Source organism: Panthera onca, chromosome A1 (genome assembly GCF_046562875.1).
Source record: "Panthera onca isolate mPanOnc1 chromosome A1, mPanOnc1 haplotype 2, whole genome shotgun sequence".
Taxonomy (NCBI): Eukaryota; Metazoa; Chordata; class Mammalia; order Carnivora; family Felidae; genus Panthera; species Panthera onca.
In genome coordinates, this window is record NC_138339.1 from 50517518 (window position 1) to 50541092 (window position 23575).

Sequence of the window (23575 nt, forward strand, 5' to 3'; positions counted from 1 at the left end):
AGCTTTGCATAGCCTGTCCTGACTGATATAGTTTCCTAATTCAAATATAAGTGTTTTGTGAAAGAGAGCTCTCTCTGTTGAGTGGACTCCTATAAACTTGCATTATATACACATATCTTTAAGAAAGAAAATATTCTTCTGGATCTCTCATGTTTTTACTTAAACTAATTTTACTATCTTACTTAAATATGCACAAGCATAAAACTAGGGCCACATTCTTTATGCAGATAGCATTTAAACAACCATGAAACCAAATTACAAAGTTCATGAAAAAGAGAAACTGCACAAAACCAAAGATTTATAAATGAACTATAATAAAATGAGCTGGATAACGTTTTGTGGAAACTAAATTGTCACTTAAATGTCCACATGGTTGTTTCTGAGTTCAATAAAGTAGGTTCTTTTAGAAGTGGTCTGTCTATATAATTATGCCCTGTGTAATGTCTCAATCCTTCTACCACTTTTTAAACTTTTTTATTTTAAACTACCACAAAGTGTTCCTTAATTCATATGGTGTAGGACAAGTTTAAAGGAGTCATTTCAGTGTCAAATCCACCTCTGTCCAGTTTTTATCAGCCTATGACGATTAGGAACCACTGTTGGCACCAATAAACACAAACTAAAATTTGGGAACATTGTGTCAGTAATTCAGTTTTAAGGTAATTATCCAGATAAGTCTAACTGTGCTTAACTTTTTAAGACTACAATTGAAATGACTTATCTGTAATGACATAACTGTATTTAAACATTTGTTTCTAGGAACAAAGAGGAAAGAGTGACTAGAAGACTCTAGTGCAGAGTTGGTCTGTGGAGAACTGCTGTATGTCTTACTCCTGGGCCATTGCTAGACTGCATTTCTCAACATCCCTAGCAGCTGCTTTGGCTATATGACTGAGTTCTGGCGAACGAAAAGTAGGTGGGATTGATGGAAGCCATTTTCAGATATAGTTCATAAAAACCTCCCACACAGTCTTGCACTCCTCTTCCTCCCCCTCTGCGGACTAATCAGAAAATCCAAGGTGATATTCCAATGCTAGGGCAGGCTTAGCAAAAGTTTTCTGTCAAGATCCTGATAGGCAATATTTTATAATTCATGAGCCTGTTGCAACTACCTTAGTGTGAGAGCAGCTACAAAGCACAGGTGATACATGATGAATCGGTGTGGCTGTGTCTCAATAAAACTTTATTTACAAAGAAAAAATTTATAAAAACTCTAGATCAAATTTGGTCCATGAGTCATAGATTGCTGACCCTGCTCTAGGATATGTCAGAATCACAACGTAGAAGGATTCTGGCCCCTAAATGACTGCATGGGGAAATAAACTTTATACAAGCAAGAAATAAACTTCTCTTATGTTAAGTCATTGAGATTCTAGGGTTGTTTCAGCATTAGCTTACTCCAATACTGTTGGAGGAGGTTATCGAGGGGACATGACCTCAGGTTGACCCAACGATCTGAACCTGGGCAATTGGCTCCTCCTCCCCTCCCCTGCACTTCAGATGCACATTTTGCATAGCATTCCACAGTGGACACTGTTTTCAAAGATGCAGCTTTAAGAGAACAGTGTGCTGTTGAGACCATCTGGACAGTATATGTGACTGAACCCAATTAAGGTCTCTATATAAACTTTTAAGATTCTGGCGGGCACGTGCAGAGATTTACCTGTCTTGTTACCTGCCAAGATGAGCCTCATGTGTAAGTTCCCTTGCTTATTAAGTCTGCCACCAGAAATCCAAGAATGCCACCACCTACCAAGAGTGGTCTTCCTCTTTCTTCGGTTTTTCCTTGCCCTCCACGTACAGAAGCCAGGTCCGGATTTAATTCAGGATGCTCCTGAGGTTTCAAATCAACAGAAAAAATACCTGGTCACAAAGATGGATTTTTATAAATATTAGATTTCCCCTTCTTCCTTACATTCCTTTGAAGACAGGCTTATTCATTTGTCATAAAATCTTCCCAATACTTGTTAGTGGGACAATTAAAACACAATCAGATAAATAATTGTATGCATGAAGCACGCATATCATGCAATGTTTATGACATTCCAAGTTGTTGCTGTCACCTCTCTCCATCCTACCACCTAATTCCTAGATGCATATCTGAATTGTTTTGTGCTGCCTTCCAGATAGCCAAAGACACACATTTGGGAAACAGTTTGCTTGGGCAAAGTGAATAGAGCTTGGTTCCTTGGTTCACTGTATGTAAATAGATTGCTCTGTCTTACATTAAGTCTCTGGAATGTGTTACAAAGTCAGCTTTGGGTTATTACTCAGCTACTTTGTAGTCTGTCAGTGTAATTTGGTGTCTTTACTCCTAATTTATAATCAGGGAGCCTGAGACCCAAAAGGGTTAAAGAACTTTTCCAATGTCATATTCTGGCAATATCCAAAAGCTAGGCCCACCTGAATCCCAAATGTCACACTATCAAGATTTGGATTCTGAAGCCTCTGGAATCTTATCCACCTTCCCTACTTGACATGTATTTGTTGGGGAACAATTAACCTCAAGATGAGTAATTTGCCACCATTCTGTATGTATTTCAAATTTTCCCATTACACAAGGAAAATGAGAAAAATATGTCCTAGATAACACAAAGAAAAATGCTTCATTGTCTTAATTGCCTTTCTATTTCAATCAAGAAAGGCATTTAATTATTTCTGAACTACATTCAAAACTCTCTCTCAAGAATATTACTCTCCTCAGGTGGGTTAACCAAACCTGTGCAAAATATTTCTCAAGTCTGAATATTACTATCAAACATTTATTGAGTATTTTTATATGTCAATGCCAATTTAAATGCTTTCCATTTACGATCTCATTTATTCCTCACAGCAAGTCTGTGAAGTGGAAATAGTCATTATTCTGCTCAAACAAATGAGGAAACTGAGGTTCAGAGAGGTGAGAGAGCTTGTCTAAGTTCAAAAGGCAGTAAGTGGTGAAGTCAACATTCAATCCTCGGCCACCCCTTCAGGCCACATTGCTCCCCTCGCTACTCTGCTGTGCTGACTCTGAACAGAGCTATGCTTTCCCCCTTTGAGTATATGTGAAAAACCAATATGGAAGCCTCTAGAATTTGAGGTGGGTCATCTAAGGGCTATGGAATCAGAAGGGGCAGAATCTGTCCGGCTTCTTGCACAATCTGAGGAAAGAAGTGCTTGTTGCTTAACACTGCTTCCCTGGGCCCTGAAAATGCCCACATGACATCCACCCAGTGCCCTACTTTGACTCATTATCGCTGTTGGAAACCGCAAGGAGAGGGAACAGCATTTTTATGATATGTACTTTACGGCCATTACTCTTACCTCATCATTCTTACTTCACTTAAAAACAAAAAATAGGGGCGCCTGGGTGGCTCAGTCGGTTAACCGGCTGACTTTGGCTCAGGTCATGATCTCGTGGTCCGTGAGTTCGAGCCCTGCGTCCGGCTCTTTGCTGACAGCTCAGAGCCTGGAGCCTGTTTCAGATTCTGTGTCTCCCTCTCTCTGACCCTCCCCCGTTCATGCTCTGTCTCTCTCTGTCTCAAAAATAAATAAATGTTAAAAAAAAAAATTAAAAAAAAAAAATTAAATAAAATAAAGAACAATCAACTCAGTATTTACACTCTAAAATTGAATGGCATGAGCATGTGTGTTTTATAAGTAAGAAAAAGAAAGTATTTTCTGGCATGATGGACTATACCCTTTGAAAAGCATACAGTACTTGAACTGTGTGGGCCACATCAGTAGGAAAGATGGCACTTGCAATTGTTTGGAAGGATTTTAAACTTCATAATAGGTAAGCTTAGGACAGTAATAGTATCCTTACATCTTCAGACCAAAATATTGTATAGTTTGGGCTAAAAAAAAAAATGTTCAGTCTTCACAGTAGTCTTAGTCTTAATACCACAGTTATTTTTAACCATCTTAATGAAAAGATTCTATTTCATTAACCTTGCCTAAGGGCATGTATGAGAAAACATTGATGTTTTTCAAATATGTAATATAACCTCCATTCCCAATAAACAAGAGCAATTGTGCATTTTTTGTGTGTCTTTGAAGGCTTCTAGTCACAAATCTAATCACCTGTTGAAATGTATCTATTTTATCTCCAATAAATAATATGTGAACACTTAAAAAGACTCTGTAAGCTCACCTTCTTGCATTAGGATTTGTGAAAATCAGACAGCCTGGAGATGTGCGGGCCGATGTTTAGTAAAGACTTGAAACACAGTCTTAAACACTTGGAATTAGGTAAAAAATCTAAACGAAGTTCATTTTCTCTTCATTTTCCTTTGTGCTAGTCCATGGCCATGTGTGTAGTGAATAGTCCTTCACGCGCACTTGCACATTCAAATTTCACTATGCTCTGGAGAGACCACTGGATGGGAGAGACTAAAAATATCGTTGAGCTTTCATTTTCCAATCACAACAGCTGTCATTCAGATCAACACTTCCCTCACCACCCCCACCACTGGTTTAAAAAGTTTTTAAATCTCCTGCAAAAGAAAAACACAACTGAGGTGTCGCAGCAACAGTGGGGAGTTTCCAGGCCAGTTTTTGACGAAAAACCTGTAAGCAGAGAGATTAGTAAAGCATTGGACACCAAAGCACTTATGCCCCAAAGCATTTCTGGTTCCTGATACCTCCGGCTTCTGCACGGCGACTACACGACGGGAGGGCAGCCATGGTCAAGGCCCAAAGCCCATCCAAGGTGGGAAGTTTTTAGAAGACCCCTTGACATTAAGCTTGGATTTCAAAGAGATGCATCATCAACGACAGGGCAAAGTTACCGTAAACCCATCCCACCTTGCCCAAAACCAGGAGACTTTGGGCCCCCGACTGGCCCTCAGGAGGCTTTACACTCAGATTCTCACAGCTTGAGCTGGCCAGGTAATCTCAATTTGTGAAACGGTGCAAGGTGATACCCAGCTGGTAGTGTACCCAGGTACCTCGCGGAGCAAACCCAAAGCATCTCAGGGGCAGGTCTATCTATGCCAGGCCTTGGTTACCCCTACAAATAACTTTACAAAGGAAGGAAGGCAAGCAAACAAAGATTAGCAGAAACACAAGGAAACACAATGTAACAAAATGCAGCAGAACCAATAGAAAGCAGAAACATACCAGCACCCTGTCCAGACTTGGAAAAGTGTCAGGCGGACTGAAATACCACCAAAATTACCATGCTTAAAGAAACAAATGACAAACTGATAACATCTGCAGGAAACAGGTATATTATCAAAAATGGATTATATTGTAGGAAACTATGAGAATTGTCACAGCAAATTCGAAAACCAGAGTTTTTATAAATAAATAGTAAAATAAACAAATGTTAAATACTCAGTGAATGGGCTTAACAGCAGATTGGATAAAACATAAGGAGAAGTAATGAACTGATAAACTAGAAGGGTTTTAGGTATAAAATTATATTTAATTGTCCATATAAATTATATACAATATAATATACTGGATATGAATTAGAATACACTATCCAGGATGAAACATAGAACAGTAAATAAAGAGAGAGTGAGACACAAGGAGGATATAGTGAGAAATGTAACATACATTTGATCAAGGCCTTAGAAGGAAAAGAGAGAGAGAATGAGGCAGAGGAAATGTTTGAGGAGAAAATCACTGGAATTTTCCAGAACTGAAGAAACACATTAATCTACAGATCAAAAAGATCTAGGGAACCCCCCAAAAATAATTTCCTTTAATCTGCTAAGAGAGTAAATCCTAGAAGTTCTCATCACAAAGGAAACATTTTTTTTAATTACATGAGGAGATGGATGTTCAGCAAACTTACTGTGGAAACCACTTCCTGATACACAGGAATGCCAAGTCATCATGCTATATATACACTTAAATTTATAGTGTTTAAGTCAATTCTATATCAATAAAATAGAAGGAAGGGAGAGGGTGAGGGGCTGAGCGAAAAAAATCTGCAACTAGAGGCATGATAGTAAAATTGCAAAAGAACAAAGGTAAAGACATAAACCTCAAGTAGCCGGAGAAAAAAACACAAGTTACCTTTAAGAAAGAGCATGGCAATTAGACTGGCCCCTAACAGCTAGCTGTTTTCCCCACAGCAAGAACGGAAGGCAGAAGACAGTATACTGGTATCTTCCGTGTATCAAATGAAACCAATTGTCAAACAAAATCTGCACCCAGTGAAAACCCAGCTAAACCTGAGAGGATTTATCACCAGCAGGTTCTCACTGCAGGAACTCTGTCGCTGTGCTTCAGGCAGAAAGACAATGGTACTGGGGAAAAGATCTGAGATGCAAGAAAGTTAGCAAAGCAAAGGTAGTAGAGAATGCGGTGGAATAAAATAAGCATAGACTGCATGAAATGTAATGACAATTTCTGGCGGGGGAAACAGGATTAATTTAAGGTATTAGACAACAGCAGCATGGGAGTTGAACTAGGGGAAACGGAGAAGGGAATGAAAGGTTCTGGTGTGCAGTTTCCTTGTGCTGTCTGTGCAGGAGAGGGTAGAGGTTCTCATGACGTCCAGACTCGGATACGTTAATTATGCAGGTTGTGATTTGTAAGGTGGATTCGATTGGAAGGGCTGCCATAACAAACCATCACACGCTGACTGGCTGGAAACAACAGAAATTTACTTTCTCACAGTTCTGAAGGCTAGAAGTCCCAAATCCAGATGTTGGCAGGGCCAAGCACCCACTGAAGGCTCTTGCCTTCAGAATCTTTCCTTGGCAGCTCCAGGGTTGTGGCATAAGTACCTCCGATCTCCACCTCTGCCTTCCCATGGCCATCTCTCTCCTGTGAGTTTCTGTCTCCCCTTCTTGTACAGACACCAGCCATACTGCATCAGCACCCGCTCTAATGACTTCATCTTAACTTTAATACATCTTCAAGATCCTATTTGCAAATCAGGTCACACTCACAGGTAGCAGGGGTTAGGACTTCCATACGATTGGGGGGTGGGGTGGGGGGCGGACATAATCCAACACATAAATAATGTGACCATGAAAATTGTAGAACTAGAGTATATTATTTCCAAACTAATAGAAGAAAATGAATTGAATAATTCCTATGAATACTGAAGATTAAAAATAATATTGATACCAAAACCTAACAAGAACAGCATGAGAAAGGAATATCACAGGATATATATACATATATATATATTCCATTATGTATATATTTATATTCCATATTATATATATATATATATATATATATATATATACACTATTCAGCCATAAAAAGAATGAAATCTTGCCATTTAGAATGACATGGATGGAGCTAAAGAATATAACCCTAAGCAAAATAAGTTAAAGACCAATGCCTTATGATTTCACTCATATGGAATTTAAGAAACAAAACAAAGGGGGAAAAAAAGAGACAAACCAAGAAAGAAACGCTTAACTCTGGAGAGCAAACTGATAGTTACCAGAGGGGAGGTGGGTGGGAATCGTGAGGGGTGAAATATGGGCTGGAGATTGAGAGCACACTTCTCATGATGAGCACTGAATACTGTATGGAATTGTTGAATCACTACATCATACACCTGAAACTAATTATAGCACTGTATGTTAACTCTACTGGAATTAAAGTTAAAAACTTAATTAAAATGAAAACATAAAAATAAAATAAAACATAAAATAAAAAATAAAATGAAAACATAAAAATAAAATAAAATATTGAGATTTGTTTTGTGGTTCACTGTATGATCTATTCTGGAGAACGTTACACGTGCACGTGGAAAAAACATGCATTCTGCCCCTATGGCTGTCTCGCATCTGGACATTACTGTTAAATCCTTGGCAGGCTGCTAGACCATTGCTTGCCCCAAACAGGACCTTAGGCTCTCCCTGTCTGCTTGGCAAGAGGCTGCCACTTTAATGGACAGTGCTGCAGATCCGGAGGCAGCAACAATGTTACTGACTTTCATGGCCTGGCCCACCCACAGTGAACTGCCATCACAGAACTGGGGCTCTGCGATGGGGTGGGAGCAGCTCAGGCAACAATGTCACAGATTCATATTGTTCTCACCCAAAGTTCATGAGATTTCATCAGTGTGTGCTATGCTTCTGATCAATTTCCAAAGCACTGACATTGTTGTCTTTGAACTTTTGACCAGCTTAATAGTTGTTTTTTAGGACAAGATTTGTCAACCTTCTTACTCCACCATGTCAGAAGTTGGAAGTCTAAAAATATAATCTTGAGGGGCACCTGGGTGGCTCAGTCGGTTAGGCGTCCAACTTTGGCTCAGGGCATGATCTCATGGTTTGTGGGTTCGAGCCCTGCATCAGGCTCTATGCTGACAGCTTGAAGCCTGGAGCCCGCTTTGGATTCTGTGTCTCCCTCTCTCTCTGCCCCTCCCCCACTCACATTCTCTCTCTCTCTCTCTCTCTCTCTCTCTCTCAAAAATAAATAAACATTAAAAATTAAAAAAAATAAAAATTAAAAAAATAAAAACATAATTTTGAATGAAATAACTAAGGTGCAGAAAAGTACATCCAATATAATAATTCTACATATTTATTTCTAAGTACAGGTAAAACTAAACTACCTGGTTTAGGGATGAGCGTATAAGTGGTAATACTATGAAGAAAAGTAGGCAAATGATTATCATATAAATGAGGATAATAGTTACCTCTAGGTTGTGGCTGGGAATGGATACATGGAGTACAAGGAGAGTTTCTAGGAGGCCACTACTATTCTAGTTCTTGACTTGGATGGTAGTTAACAAACGTCACTCTATAACCATTCCCTAAAGAATATATACAGTTTTATGCATGTTTCTTTATGTATGCTCTACTTTACAATAAAACTTGTATAAAACATACCATTAATTTGTTAATTTATTCAATAAATATTTATTGAGCAACTTTAGTGTAAAAGACACTGTTCCAGACAACGAGTATATAGTAATAGAAAGACAGATACGGTCTCTATCCTTATGGAGCTCACAGTTTAGTGGGAAGATAGCAAAAAGTTAAGTCCCCCAAAAAGATACTTTCAGATTTCAATAAAGAGTATGAAAACCAGGGTGGTGGGTAGAGGGAGGCAATGAAGATGAGGGCCATGAGCCTGATTGGTCAGAGCAGGTCTCTCAGAGGAGATGACATTTGAGCCAAGAACTGAAGAACAAGAAGGAGAGGCCCATATAAAGATGTGAAGCAAGTGCCTCCCACGGAGAGAAGACAATAAGTTCAGAGCTCTGAAAAGTCTGGAGAAGGAGAAAGTGACATGAGAGGAACTTGCAAGCTGACATCCATCATCTGAAGGATTTGCTTTGGAGGAACTCAAGGAAGTAGAGTGAGGGGCTGCAAACCAAGGGAGGCTCAATTCTGCTCCAGGGAAGGCAAGACTCAAAGTAGACTTATCATACTTTGCAGTGAGGCTGCAGGGGCCAGTAGCATTTTTTTTTTTTTAACATTTATTTGTTTTCAGGAGACAGAGACAGAGCGCAAGTGGGGGAGGGACAAAGAGGGAGACACAGAATCCGAAGCAGGCTCCAGGCTCTGAGCTGTCAGTGCAGAGCCCGATGTGGGGCTCAAACCCATCAACCATGAGATCATGACCTGAGCTGAAGTTGGACACTTAACCAACTGAGCCACCCAGGCACCTCTGGCAGCATTTTTAACAATCATCATTTTAACTGTGTAACATGTGAAAGCAATTCTGCAACTCTTCTTTTTTGGAAAAGCATTTCAATTTCAGGAATGTTGGCTGTAGGATGTCATCTATTTCAGTAAAATGTTTCTTTGCCTTTTACCGTAAGGCAAACCATGGTGCAGGGTTAAAACTGACAAAAGGAAACAAAATGACAAAGGGCCGCCCAGGCTTTATGAATGACTTTGGATGGGCATGCTGGTTACGACCCCAAATCACAATTTTCTTTTGTAGAAAGGAAGATGCGGATTAAATCTTAGAACATGTTTGTGTGTCTTTTTCACATTCGTGTACCAGGTAACCAATTTCAGACTGAACTGATGGCATAATACGTTTGCGATATAGAACTGTTCGTACTTACAGTGTTTTTGTAAACATAAACTCCAATTTGTTGTCTTTTTTATATCTGTTTATGTAACATTTAAGGAAAGACGAACCAGAGTTTTTAAACAAAAAAAAAGTTTATTTAGAGGCTCCGGGGTGGCTCAGTCAGTTAAGCCACCAACTGACTCTTGATTTCGACTCAGGGCATGATCTCACTATTCATGAATTCAAGCCCCGAGTCGGGCTCTGTTCTGACAGCGCGGAGTCTGCTTGGGATACTCTCTCTTCCTCTCTCTCTCTCTCTCTCTCTCGGCCCCTTTCCCACTCACATGCTCTCTCCCTAGCTCTCTCTCTCTCTCAAAATAAATAAGCAAACTTTAAAAAATTAAAAAAGAGTTTATTTAGAAGGCAACATAACAAAAACAAATTGTACCACTGTGGTTTTCTTTTAATACAAGACTCATGATGGGAAGCTGCAGCCAGTCTTGAGGAATGCGTTTCTCTAGAAAGTTGGGTTTCTTAAAAAAGAGCATGTGTGAAGCACACATGATTAACAAAGATTCCCTTTGAGGCAGAAAAAAAAGCCTTTTCCCCCAATTAATAATTATACACAAATATTTATCCTGCTTTATTTTCCATCATCAAAAAAGGGAAATAACTCAAATGTTCATAAACAGATGAATGGATAAACTAATAGCAGTAGATCCAAAGAACATTACTCAGCCAAAAAAAAAAAAAAAAAAAAAGGCTAACTCCTAGAATATCATTGATGGATCTCAAAGTAATTATGAAACATCAAAGAAATCATATACAAAAAAGAGTAAACATTTTAGGATTCCAGTCATATAAATTGTAGAACATGAAAAGGTACCTATTATAAGTGGCAGGCTTATCATTTCTGTGTAGAAAGGATGGGGTGGCAATCTGGTTGAGGGCAAGTTTGGGGAGACAATTTTAAACTACTTGTACATAGCATTTTGAATAAATATAAGGAATCTCTACTACCCAGACTGAGGGTTGGCGAGGGGACATTAAAACTCCCTAAAATAATACCCCTGAGGTCACCAGTGGGTAATACTTAAAGACATTGTCAGCACCCAGCACCTAGCTCCCCAGAGTCAATATGGGTTCTAACTCCTCTTAGCCGGTTCTTCAGGTTTTTTTTTTTTAATTCTATGAGCCATCTGTATTGATAGAATAAATACCTTTTTTTGTTTAACTTACACAGAGTTGGTTTCTATTACTTGCACCACAGAAGGCTGATATGGTGGGGACCCGGGCACCCGATGGGATGAGGTGATCTTTAAAGTCTCTTTCGATGCTGTGGTTCTAAGATAAGCACAAATAAAATTAAACCTCTCTCAAAGGAATCAATAGTTACAGATGTGCTGGGGAGACAATACTTGACTTGGTATCTCAAACAGATATGTTGGCTGTAGACACTTTAAGACAATGAAATAAAGTATAATTTGCAGCCTTGGGGATATAGTTCCAGAAACTGGCTCAAAGTACACTTACTAGTGACACTCAGCAAAATTTGGAAGGAGACTCTGCCAGAATACCATCATCCATTCCATTGAGAATGATGTCAACACATAATAAAATAATTGAGTGAATGTTGCGGGGAGCAGGAATCTGTAAACATAAAGAGGATAATGGAATCATAAACATTAATCAGCACCAGGAACAAACAGGGCTAAAGGAAACCTGAAGAATTCTCTAACAGGATTCAAGTAACTCTCTCGCCAGAAAATAACCATACTTCATATATCTGATTGTCATTCCTATATGTAGTGTATCTTATATATATTGGGAAATCTTCTAATGTCTGCTCACTGTGGTTTGGATCTCAGCTTAGGTATAGTAATGAACACTGAGGGGAAAAAAGCATATTTTTACTCTGAATTGGAGTGGGTAGGTGGTAAGAGTATATAGTTCTACTAAATTTGGCATAGAAAAAAGTTTCTATTGATTCAAAATCAACTTCTTTATGAAAATTTCTTCTGAAAAGCAATCCCCCTAGTTTTTTGGGTTTTTTTTTTGCAGATAAGAGCAGTGTTTCAGGTAAGACAAAAAGCATTCTGTTCCGTTGAAACTGACCCCTCAGCTTTTGGGCTTCTAATGGCAGATTAAATTCACCTCAGCAAGAAAATTAAATCACAAAAAAATAACTTTTGTAATGCGGGAAATAGCTGGTAGATTGATCTTTATGAATTTCCTTATTTCTTTACCTTATAATGGTTTTTCTTAATGGCAGCACCAGCATTAAGAAAACTAAACACATTTGATAGAAATTCTTTGTCTTCCCTTTTTAAATTATTTAGTAACATTGGGTAGCTAAGAAATTGTCTGTGCTCCTATAAAACTCCCTATGCTAATTGTGGCCAGCAAATTAGTAATTATAACTGATTATACAAAGCAGGAAAGGGCCACACTAATGCTAGGGAGTAAAACGTGCAATTAGATGGCTCAGCTTTAGACGTCTTCACTCTGAATCTCTGTGAAGAATGAAGAAGAAAGCTCTGTACCAAAATTGAAGGGGACCAGTTTTCTGATTGTGTCCTAGGGGATTTGGATAAAGCTCAAGCAATTTGAAGCATACCCTCAGGTTGTACTCAGCAGAATTCCTGACCTCTGCCACATCCTATCTATCATAAGCCTTTATCAGGAGAAGATGCCAAATCACAAGCCATTTGGTGGCATATAATTGCTTCGACATTGACAGCAGAGGAGTATATATCATCTCCTCTGTTAAAAAGGGAGTGAGTGTTTCAAATGGAAGAAGACTGACTATAAAAGCAAATTTAAATAAACACAAAAAGGAAGCTAAACCAATACTAAATGGAAAGGAATATCAACATAAAATGAAAGCTTAAATACAGATTGAAAAAACAATAATGTATGATTTCTAATCAGACTCTTTATGGTCTATTAGAAAATTGAAGAATCAAGAGTTGAAAGAATCAAGAGTTGAAAGAAAGAAAGAAAGGAAGGAAGGAAGGAAGGAAGGAAGGAAGGAAGAAAGAAACTTAGAACAGCTTATGGAATCTTGGACTGATTTTAGATGGTGTATGAAGTATTGTGGTTGGTTCACAGATACAAAATTAAATAATACGGATCCATCAGTCTCAATTCTTTTGCTTACATCAAGAGGGAAGTCTCAGGGCTAGTCTGTCTTCAATTTCTCTTTAACACCTCCAAAACTCCCTTTAAAAAGGAAAAACAGAGCAGATTACAGGCTCTGAGCCTTAGGCAGACAATAACATCTACTCAAATTTAACTACATTATGTTGTTTTTATTACATCTATTTTTGTGGTTACTCTATTTATGGCAAGTGAACTGGTTTCCATTTGTAATCGGCCTATAAATTATTTTCTTTATTTACATTTTTATATATTTTTTTTTCAACATTTTTTATTTATTTTTGGGACAGAGAGAGACAGAGCATGAACGGGGGAGGGGCAGAGAGAGAGGGAGACACAGAATCGGAAACAGGCTCCAGGCTCTGAGCTGTCAGCACAGAGCCCGATGCGGGGCTCGAACTCACGGACCGCGAGATCGTGACCTGGCTGAAGTCGGACGCTTAACCGACTGCGCCACCCAGGCGCCCCTATTTACATTTTTAAAAACCGAGTCAACTTAAGGACAAACATTAGATAAATTAGAGTACTGGGTGCAAAAACAGAAAATCAGTAATGGGTTCAATGAAGTTGGGCAAAAATGTTATAATGGCCCTGAAATGACTTCAGTTAAGAAAAATTAGCTTAAAATCACAGACTGTTAGAGTTAGAGGTGAGTCGGAGCTAGCAATCCAAATCCCCTCATTTTACAGGAGGAGACCAAGACCGAGAGGGCACGGTTTGCCAGGAACTGTCATCACAGTTTGTAATGGCAGAGCCAAGCTTTCATCTAAGCCTGTTGCCACGTCCACCACTGCTTTGCCATTATTTAATTTGTAGCCTTCTCAAAAGCTATATGTGTTGGAATTGGCAAGATGTGTCCAGTCCACAATGGTGTCAAAGTGAGAAGGCAGGCCACAAAGGAATTTAGATTTGCTAACGCAGATCAAACTTGTGCAACTTGCAAAACTACAGTGACATCTAGTGGTATTGTTTGATAATGTAACTCGATGCAACCCTTGCTTTGAGAAGCCTTCTCTTTAAAAAGCAAACATTTTATATGTAGAATATCCCTGTTTGAGTTTGTTTTCTCATGAATAGATGTATTTTTAACAAGAATACAACATAAAAGTTGTGTCCTTGTGCAGCATAACAGAGGCACGTGTTGATCGTTTGTCCTATCATTGACGATGTTAATTTTGACTGTTTGGCTAAAATGCTATCAGCCAGTTACCGTCCTTTCCTTTCTAATCAGTAAGTGATTTCTGGGACAATATTTCCAAGCTTTGTAAATATCGTTTTCTTCAAACTTTCATCTACTAGCTTTTGTATCCATTGATAATCCTTGCCTGAATTCTTCATTATTATAATGGTTGCGAAATGGTCATTCTCTAGTTCTGTCATCATTTTACTGAAAGAATAGCTTTCCGTCTTATTTATGTTTGTATATATTTATTAGTATGGACTCATGAATTATAATATCATCTATAATCTACATAATAGATTATATTTATTGATATCCAATATGGCTGTCATAATTAGAGCAGATATGTAAAATTTCTCTAGGGTCTCAACCAAGTATGTCCTCTCTCACCTCTGGGTCTTTGCTCTTGCTGTTCCCTCTCATTTGAAGACCTCTTCCCAATAGATAATAGTAGGTAAGAATTCATGAGTATATTCATGTATGTATTACATAGTAGATATTTCATATAAAGTATTATATAGAGTATAGATTATATATTCATGTATAGGTTACAGACTATAATCTATATATACTCAATACATTATGTATAGGTTTATACTATACATTATCTATCACTATTGTTATTTATTCTATTCAAAAATACAAATGTCATGAAAGTCAGAAAGTATGAGGAATTGTTCTAATTATAAGGAGACTTAAGAAATGTAACAACGCAATGCAATGCATAATCCTGGATTAGATTCTGCACAGGGTGTGGGAAAGGAGTTGTAAACAGCTGTAAAGGACATTAATGGGCTAACTGATGAAATTTGAATAATCCTATGATTTAGATACTCTGGGTTAAATAATAATACTATACCAGTGTTAAATATCCTCTTTTGATCATTTTACTGTGATTATGTAAGAAAATGTTCTTGCCTTAGAAACTGCACACTAAAATATTTAGGGATAAAGCAGCACTATGTCTGAAGCTTATTCTTAAGTGGTTCAAAAAATAATGTGTGTGTGTGTGTGTGTGTGTGTGCTGAGAGAGCAAATGTCAAGAAAATGCAGCAAAATTGTAACAATCAGTCAATCTAGGTGAAGGACACACAGAAGTTCTTTGTACTATTCAAATAACTTTTCTGTAAGTTTGAAATTACATCAAAATAAAGTTACCCTAAAAGGGAAAATAAAGTTTTGTGACATTTTAATGTCTTATTTATTGAAAAACAAATGAAAAAAGAGCAAAGCAAATCAGTAAATTCGTACCTAGCAGCTTGAGAATTTCAAAGTCTCAGCTACTAAGTTTCTTTCCACTGCTGCATACAGTTTGAAGTAAAGCCCCACTCTTTTCATTAGGAAATTATCATGCTAGTCAAGGAAATCTATTATAAATTACTAGTTTAAATTCCCCAGATGTCTGAAGAATTCCTCAAAGGCACACATATTTTTATAAAAGCTCACACATTTAATATCATCACACACAAAGGACTTTTATCCAGGTTGGGTTCTGGCATTGAACCAACCAGCTGTGATTACCCTTAATTTGGAATAGAAGAAGCTATGAGGAAAAAAAAATGCTCTGAAATATAATTCTCATCTTAAAAGGAAGAGGAAGTGGTACAGATGCAGTTGGAGAAAGGGACTCACTGGGTGTGGGAGGAAGTTGCTGGGAATATTGTAGAGAGAGAAAAATCAAAATACAAAAAAATCTCAGGATTTGGATAGAATCACAGTTGTCAGACTTACTAGCTGTGTGGTCTGTGGGATTGATTTATTTAACCACTAGAACCTCAGTCTCTCGCCTGTAGAATTAGAACTATTCCCAGTGAGTAATCTATACCTGGCACTCACTGTAAGTATTGACTGACCTCTAAGTCCTGGGCCAAGCAGGATATGGTAGTAGATAAATGGATAATGTCTGGCTGCTGGGGCATCCTGATCTCTTGCCTGCACCACCACAGCCTCTTAACAGGGTTCTATCATCCACTTTTGTGAATCCTTCCAATTCATGTTCCACACAACAGCAGAATGACCTTCCTAAAAGATAGTCTTCAGCTCCATGCCTAAACTTCCTAATGTGGTACACTGGCCCCTTTGTCACCTCATGGCCTTGTCCCCGAGTATCTCTCTAGGCTCTCTTTCTCCAGTCGCTAAGCTCTACTACTGGCTAATAGACCTTTGTGCAATGATATATAGGTTCTATCTATACCTTGAAGGTCCAGTATGGCAGCCACTAGCCATACATGGCTATTGATCACTTGAAATGTGGTTAATGTGACTGAGAAACTGAATTTTTAATTTTTGAAATTTCATTTAAATTTATTTTTTCTGCTTTATTTTATTTTATTTTGATTTTATTTTTTAAAATTTACATCCAAGTTAGTTAGCATATAGTGCAACAATGATTTCAGGAGTAGATTCCTTAGTGCCCCTTACCCATTTAGCCCAACCCCCCTCCCACAACTCCTCTAGTAACCCTCAGTTTTTTCTCCATATTTCAGTCTCTTATGTTTTGTCCCCCTCCCTGTTTTTATGTTATATTTGTTTCCCTTCCCTATGTTAATCTTAAAGTCCTCAGATGAATGAAGTCATATGATTTTTGTCTTTCTCTAATTTCACTTAGCATAATAGCCTCCAGTTCCATCCACATAGTTGCAAATGGCAAGATTTCATTCTTCTAGATTGCTGAGTAATACTCCATTGTATATGTATACCACATCTTCTTCATCCATTCATCCATCAATGGACATTTGGGTTCTTTCTATACTTTGGCTATTGTTGATAGTGCTACTATAAACATGGGGGTGCATGTGTCCCTTTGAAACAGCACAGCTGCCTCCCATGGATAAATGCCTAGTAGTGCAATTGCTGGGTTGTAGAGTAGTTCTATTTTTAGTTTTTTGAGGAACCTCCATACTGTTTTTCAGAGTGGCTGCTCCAGCTTGCATTCCCACCAACAATGCAAAAGAGATCCTCCTTCTCCATCCACATCCTCGCCAATATTTGTTGTTGCCTGAGTTGTTAATGTTAGTCATCTTGACAGGTGTAAGGTGGTACCTCATTGTGGTTTTGACTTGTATTTCCCTGATGATGAGTGATGTTGAGGAAATTTCATTTAAATTTAAATAGCCACATGTGGCTAGTGGGTACCATATTGGACACAACAGACACATGAAGCTTCTTTAGGTTCCCAACCGACTACACCTCTCTTGCCTCTGGGTCTTTACCCTTTTGCTATTCTCTTTCATTTGAAGACCTACCTTCTCTTTGTCCTTTGTCTCAGCCTAAACATCACTTGTTAAATGCTTTTATAGAACAGGATGTACATAATCTTTGCCACTGACAAAATTTTAACCATCTTTAATTTGTGAAAGTAAGGCTGTATTTCAAAGCAATGATAACACTTTAACTGTGCCTCTTGATTTCCACTGACAGATGTGCAAGGTGTTTTTCTTTTTGCCCTTGGCTATTTATTAATCCAATGAGTAGGGGGCGTCACTGAGTGGTCATAGGTCATGATTCATGCCATCAATGTGTTTTTTTGGCTTTCACATTTTTAAAATGGAGCCAAAATTTTAAATGGAAGAGACTTCATTAAAAATCTTCGTTCCCAGATGCTCTGGAAAAAAAAAAACAGAACATCTGGATGCACATTCACTTCTACTCAGCAATAACCAGCTAGACTCATTCCAAAATGGTCATCACTAGCCACATATGGCTATTTAAATTTAAATTAATAAAAATTAAATAAAATTCAAAATTCAATTCTTCAGTCACACTAGCCACATTTCAAGTGCTCAAGTCACACATGGCTAAAGGCTACTATCCAGTTGGACAGGGCACCTACAGAACATTTTGATCAACATAGAATGTTCTATTGAGCTACATTTCCTAGAGTGTAGTTAGGAGACAGGGAGTAGATGCCAGCTTAAGGGGCAGGAGCTCCTAAGCTACTATTGAGTATTTTTTTAAATGTTTATTTATTTAATTTTGAGAGGGAGAGAGAAAGAATGAGCAGAGGAGGGGCAGTGAGAAAGGCAGAGAGAATCCCAAACAGGCTCCACACTGTCAGGGCAGAGACAGACACGGGGCTCCAACTCACAAACCAAGAGATCATCACCTGAACCGAAATCAAGAGTCAAGACACTTAACCAACTGAGCTGCCCTAGGTTTTTTATTGAATATCACAGTGGGAATGGACCTAGATTTTCTGATATTTCCCAAGAACTCAAGAATCCAGATTTTTTATGTGAAACCCCCCAATTTGTAAATCCTAGTTCAAATGTTTTAGAAATATTGTCTAAGCAAAACAAAGCAAGTTTTGTCGGTCAGATTGATCCCCTAGGTGCCAATTTGCCAGCTCTGAGCCCAAAGTTTGGCAGAGGCATCAGAGATCAGCATGCCTGAGGTTGAGAATACAAAGGTTCAGTGTTGGACAGGCTGGGATGGGGGCGGGGGTGGGTGGGAGGTACACCCACGGCCTTTTAGAAATCAATCTTCCGCCGCCAGCAACATAAAACACAGAGGCTCCCATCTTCCAAGTTCACTTTTTTGTGAGTTGTGCAACATAGCTCATAATAACAAAAATATAAGTGCCCCTTAAATTTTCAGCTGTGCTTCATCTTTTCTAAGGGAGAGGGAAAGAATTTCAGAGTAAATTTGGAAAGACTAGTGGGTTTGGGGAAAGATTTATTGAACTAGAAAGAAAATGGGAATTTATAACGCTTATAAGGTTATCTCTCAGTGATGTAATACTTCTCTTGGGAAGGAAGTAGTTTTATATTTTAAAATTCTCTAAACCAAGACTTGACTCTCCAGTCCCAAACACCGTCCATCTGTTCCTGCAAACAGTGTGATCGCATGGTCTGGACCATTGGGTGGGATGATTATAACCACAAAGAGAGCATTTTCCTAATAAATAGTACAAGGACACTTTTTAAAGAATTTCATTTATTTTTTTAAGGGGTGCCTGGGTGGCTCGGTCGGTTGGGCGTCTGACTTCAGCTCAGGTCATGATCTCACCATCCGTTGCTTCAAGCCCCGTGTCAGGCTCTGTGCCTACAGCTCAGAGCCTGGAGCCTGCTTCTGATTCTGTGTCTCCTCTCTCTCTCTCTGCCCCTTCCCCGCTCATGCTCTGTCTCTCTCTCTCTCTCTCTCTCTCTCTCTCTCCCTCTCAAATAAAATAAAATCATAAATAAAAAAATAAAGAATTTTATTTTTTAAATGTTTATTTATTTTGAGAGAGAGAGAGCATGAGAGATAGAATCCCAAGGAGACTCAGCACTGTCAGTATAGAGCCTGATGCAGGACTCAAATTTACAAGCCCGAGATCATGACCTGAGCCAAAATCAAGAGTTGGACACTTCCCTGACTGAGTCACCCAGGTACCCCAGCACAAAGACATTTTATAGCTAACAGTTTCCAAATTCCATATCCTGACGGGCTGTGGCTTGCCATATAGTAAGATTTATTCTGCACCCTGACTTTGATTTACTTGTTTCCCTTTTATAAAAAATTTACCAAAAAGTTGATTCCAATTGATAGTTTTAAATATTATATCTCAGAAACTTTCACTGTTCTGTATTTTCACCAAAGCTCACATATAACACCTTTTAATTTAACAAAGCAGCTCTCTTGAATGCAACATAATACACATGGATATTTGGATATTGTTTTGAGGTGAGCAGAAATGCTAGGAAGAACACTAGACTGGAATTCAGAAATCTAAGCACTGTTCCCAGTGCAACCGTCAACTGTGTGTGGTCTTGGATGGTTGAACAGTTGGCTCTCTTATAAAACAGGGCAGGTGATCTAGATTTCTGAAGACTGGGTTACTTCTAAAATTCTATGGTTCTTCAATTCTGTATGTTTGTGGGGGGGAAAAACTGACAATGTAAAACTGAAAACATAGTTTCAGACATTTCTAGATGGTTAATCAACCAAAACGGTCAGTAGACTAGGTCAGGTCTCACACGTGTACCTGCACTGACATGCTGTTCCACTGCAGGCTTTGCTGTTCCACTGCAGAAGCCCTGTAAACTGCTGGAATACTTACCCATAAATGTTTCTCAGAGGCAAATGTCTTTGTGTGTATTTCTTCTCTAAGAATCATCTTCCATAAAAGCAGTAGTTCCAAAAACAAGGAACCACCCCCCTCACCAAAACAGTAGGAATATTTGCCCTAGATCAAAGTTGGTTCTCGCATTTTAATGGATCAGAATCATCTGCAAAATTGATACAAAGAACAAATAGGCTCCTTCCCAAACGTACCCAGTCGGAATCCATGGGGTTGGGCCCAAGCATATTTTTCACAAGCTTCCTATCTCCTTCCAACGCTCAACAAAGATGGAGAAACACTGGCCCAAGTCCATGTAACAATGTGGTGATATCACAGAATGCAAACTTCACGTGTAGAATCAAACTGAAAATACATTCAAATGAGACACTTGGTCACTGATTCTGTTCAATGACTACTATAATTAAAGAAAAATGAAAATACAGATTCTACACTTTCACAAATGAACATCAGATTTATCCACATTGCTCCTGGTTCTCTTATATTTTTCACTTTAATCAATACAGAGGTATTTGCACTATACAATGTGAGCAGCCAAATTTGCCAGTAATCATAGCACCTCCTACTTGAACAGAAGTTTGATGATAACAATCTAATTTTTGAAAGCAGGTAGTGATGGAGACAGGATCTGGGGTGAAATCAGAAAGCCTACTTGACCCACTTCAGCTCCTGCCAACTGTTACCAGGCAGGAATGAACAACTTCATGCAGCCAGCTCTTCCAAGTTTCCAAGAGAAGCCAGAAATTGGATTTGTATGTACGAGCCTGCAATTTTTAAATGGTTGGCAACGAATTTAAATTTTTTTTTTTTTTAAATTCATTTAGGGGTGCCTGGGTGGCTCAGTCGGTTGAGTGTCTGACTTCGGCTCAGCTCATGATCTCATGGCTTGTGAGTTTGAGCCTCACGTTGGGCTCTGTGCTGAGAGCTCAGAGCCTGGAGCCTGCTTCGAATTCTGTCTCCCCCTCTCTTTTTGTCCCTCTCCCACTCGCTCTGTCTCTCTCTTTAATAATTAATTGATTAATTAATTAATTAAAAAATATTTTAAAAATAATTAAAAAAATAAAAATTCATTTAAAAGTACACCTTTAGAAGATGGTCAAGATGTTGGAGCGGCATGGAGACCCTGAGTTTGTCTTGTCTCTGAAACACAGCCAGATCAGCACCAAACCATTTTGAATACCTAGGAAATCAATCTGAGGATTAACACAACAATCTGCATAACTTGAGCCACAGAACTCAGCAGGTACATGGTGTGGAGAGGTGAACTGGGGGAGAGAAAAGCCACAGAGGATAGAGAGCTGTTTTTGTGGAGAGAGGACAGAAAGAGAGAAAGGGAGAGATTGTGGTGCATTGGGATGTGCAAGAAAAGCACTCCCCTGAAAGTAGCTGGAAAGAAAGAGAGAGTAAGAGTGAAAACACTAGCAGGGGACTGAACAAGAAATCTGTTCCCCAAAACCATTGGTGGGAAGCAAGGAGAGGGTTTCAATACCATCAGGATTTTATAAACAGTGGAGCACAGAGTCTGAAGTTTTGGAGCTCATTGCCTAGTGGTACTCTGGTGAGGAAACAGGACGAATTCCCAGAAGCAGGCAGTGCAGTCTGAGGGGTCCATGTGCCACACAGGGAGAAGTGGTTGCCCTGTTTGGAGTGCATTTGGTAGAGGCATATGGCCTCCCCACAGGCAAAGGTCTTAGCAGATGTTTGCCACTATGTTTGCTGCTACTGGGACAAAGTCTCCAGAGTGTGGTGAAACCTGGCGCTGGCTGTGTGTTGTGATTTGCCATAATTTCTGAACCTCTGCCGCTGCATGATTGCAAGAAACTCTTCTGGGGCAAGCCGGCACCCTGCCATTGCTCAGCAAGATCCTTCCCCCAGAGAATTGGTACAGGTCCAAGCCACAGTGGTCTCAGAAGCATGGGGTTTTGCAACACAGCCCCATCTGAGATAAAACTCTGGAGGGAGGTGCTACCTGGCAGGTGAACAGCTTGGACACGGACGGGGTGGAGGAGAGGAGTGGACAGAGGCCTGAGACAAAGAAGAGATATTTGATCAAAGGTCGGTGAGAGTGCAAAGTTTCTGTGCCAGAGACTAGGGAGCTGGATGAAGCCATTTCCACCTCTCCCACACAGCTGCATGCACATCGCACTGACCCACCCCAGTAAGCTAAGCAGTGCCACCTGGTGGATAATGGAGCCCTTACACCAAGCCCCCCACCAACTGCGCCCTCCAAGCACATTCCCTAGAAGACCAGCACAAGTCACTCCACCTGCTTAGTGCACAGACTATAGAAGACTTCATACTTTCAGTCCTAGAGAAAACAGGATGTAACTTCTTTAGGTTTCATTCTGTTTTCTGGTTCCTTTATCTGTTCATTTTCTTTGCTTCTGTTTTTGCTTAAATTGTTTTATTTTTTCTTTTTTTCCCTTTCTTTCTTTTCTTCCCCATTCTTGGATACAGAAAAGAGAAAATTTTATTTTTTATTACTTTATTTTTAAATGTTTTATTCTATTTCATTTTCTTTATTCATTTTATTCTATTTTATTATATATATTTTTCATTTTTAAATTTTTTCTTACTTTTTTTTCTTTTCTTTCCCTTTTTTCTCTATTCTATCAAGTTTCTTTTAACAACCAGACCAAAATGCACCTAGGATCTAGCTTTCTTTATTTGATTTTTTGTTTTGTTTTTAATTTTTTAATTTTAATTTTTAATTTTATTAATTTTTTCTTCCTTCAAAATGACAAAATGAAGGAATTCACCCCAAAAGAAAGAACAGGAGGAAATGATAGACAGGGGCTTAATCAACATACATATAAACAAGATGTCTGAACTAGAATTTAGAACCACAATAATAATACTAGCTGGGGTTGAAAAAAGCATAGAATATTTTTCTGTGGAGATTAAAGAAATAAAATCTAGTCAGGACGAAATTAAAAATGCTATCACCAAGATGCAATCTCGGGTGAATGCCACGAAGGCAAGAATAGATGAGGCAGAACAGTGAATTGGTGATTTAGAAGATAAAATTATGGAGAATAATGAAGCAGAAAAAAAAAAGAGGGATGGGTATTGAGGAGGGCACCTTTTTGGATGAGCACTGGGTGTTGTATGGAAACCAATTTGACAATAAACTTCATATATTGAAAAAAAAAAGAAAGAAAAAAAAAGAGGGAAACAAAGGCAAAATGTCACAATACAAAACTTAAAGAACTCAGTGACTTATTAAAAAGGAATAACATCTA

The 23575-nt window shown here is 38.7% G+C and overlaps 1 long non-coding RNA gene across 1 annotated transcript; it reads right to left on the reverse strand.

Annotated features, from left to right (window-relative positions):
- Positions 1 to 20449: 20449 nt before the first annotated feature.
- LOC132680929 (uncharacterized) lies at positions 20450 to 22827 on the reverse strand. The gene is made up of 2 exons (XR_009610760.2): positions 21417 to 22827; positions 20450 to 20678 (listed from the first exon to the last, which is right to left on the reverse strand). It is a non-coding gene; the product is annotated as an uncharacterized LOC132680929 (long non-coding RNA).
- Between the last annotated feature and the right edge of the window lie 748 nt (positions 22828 to 23575).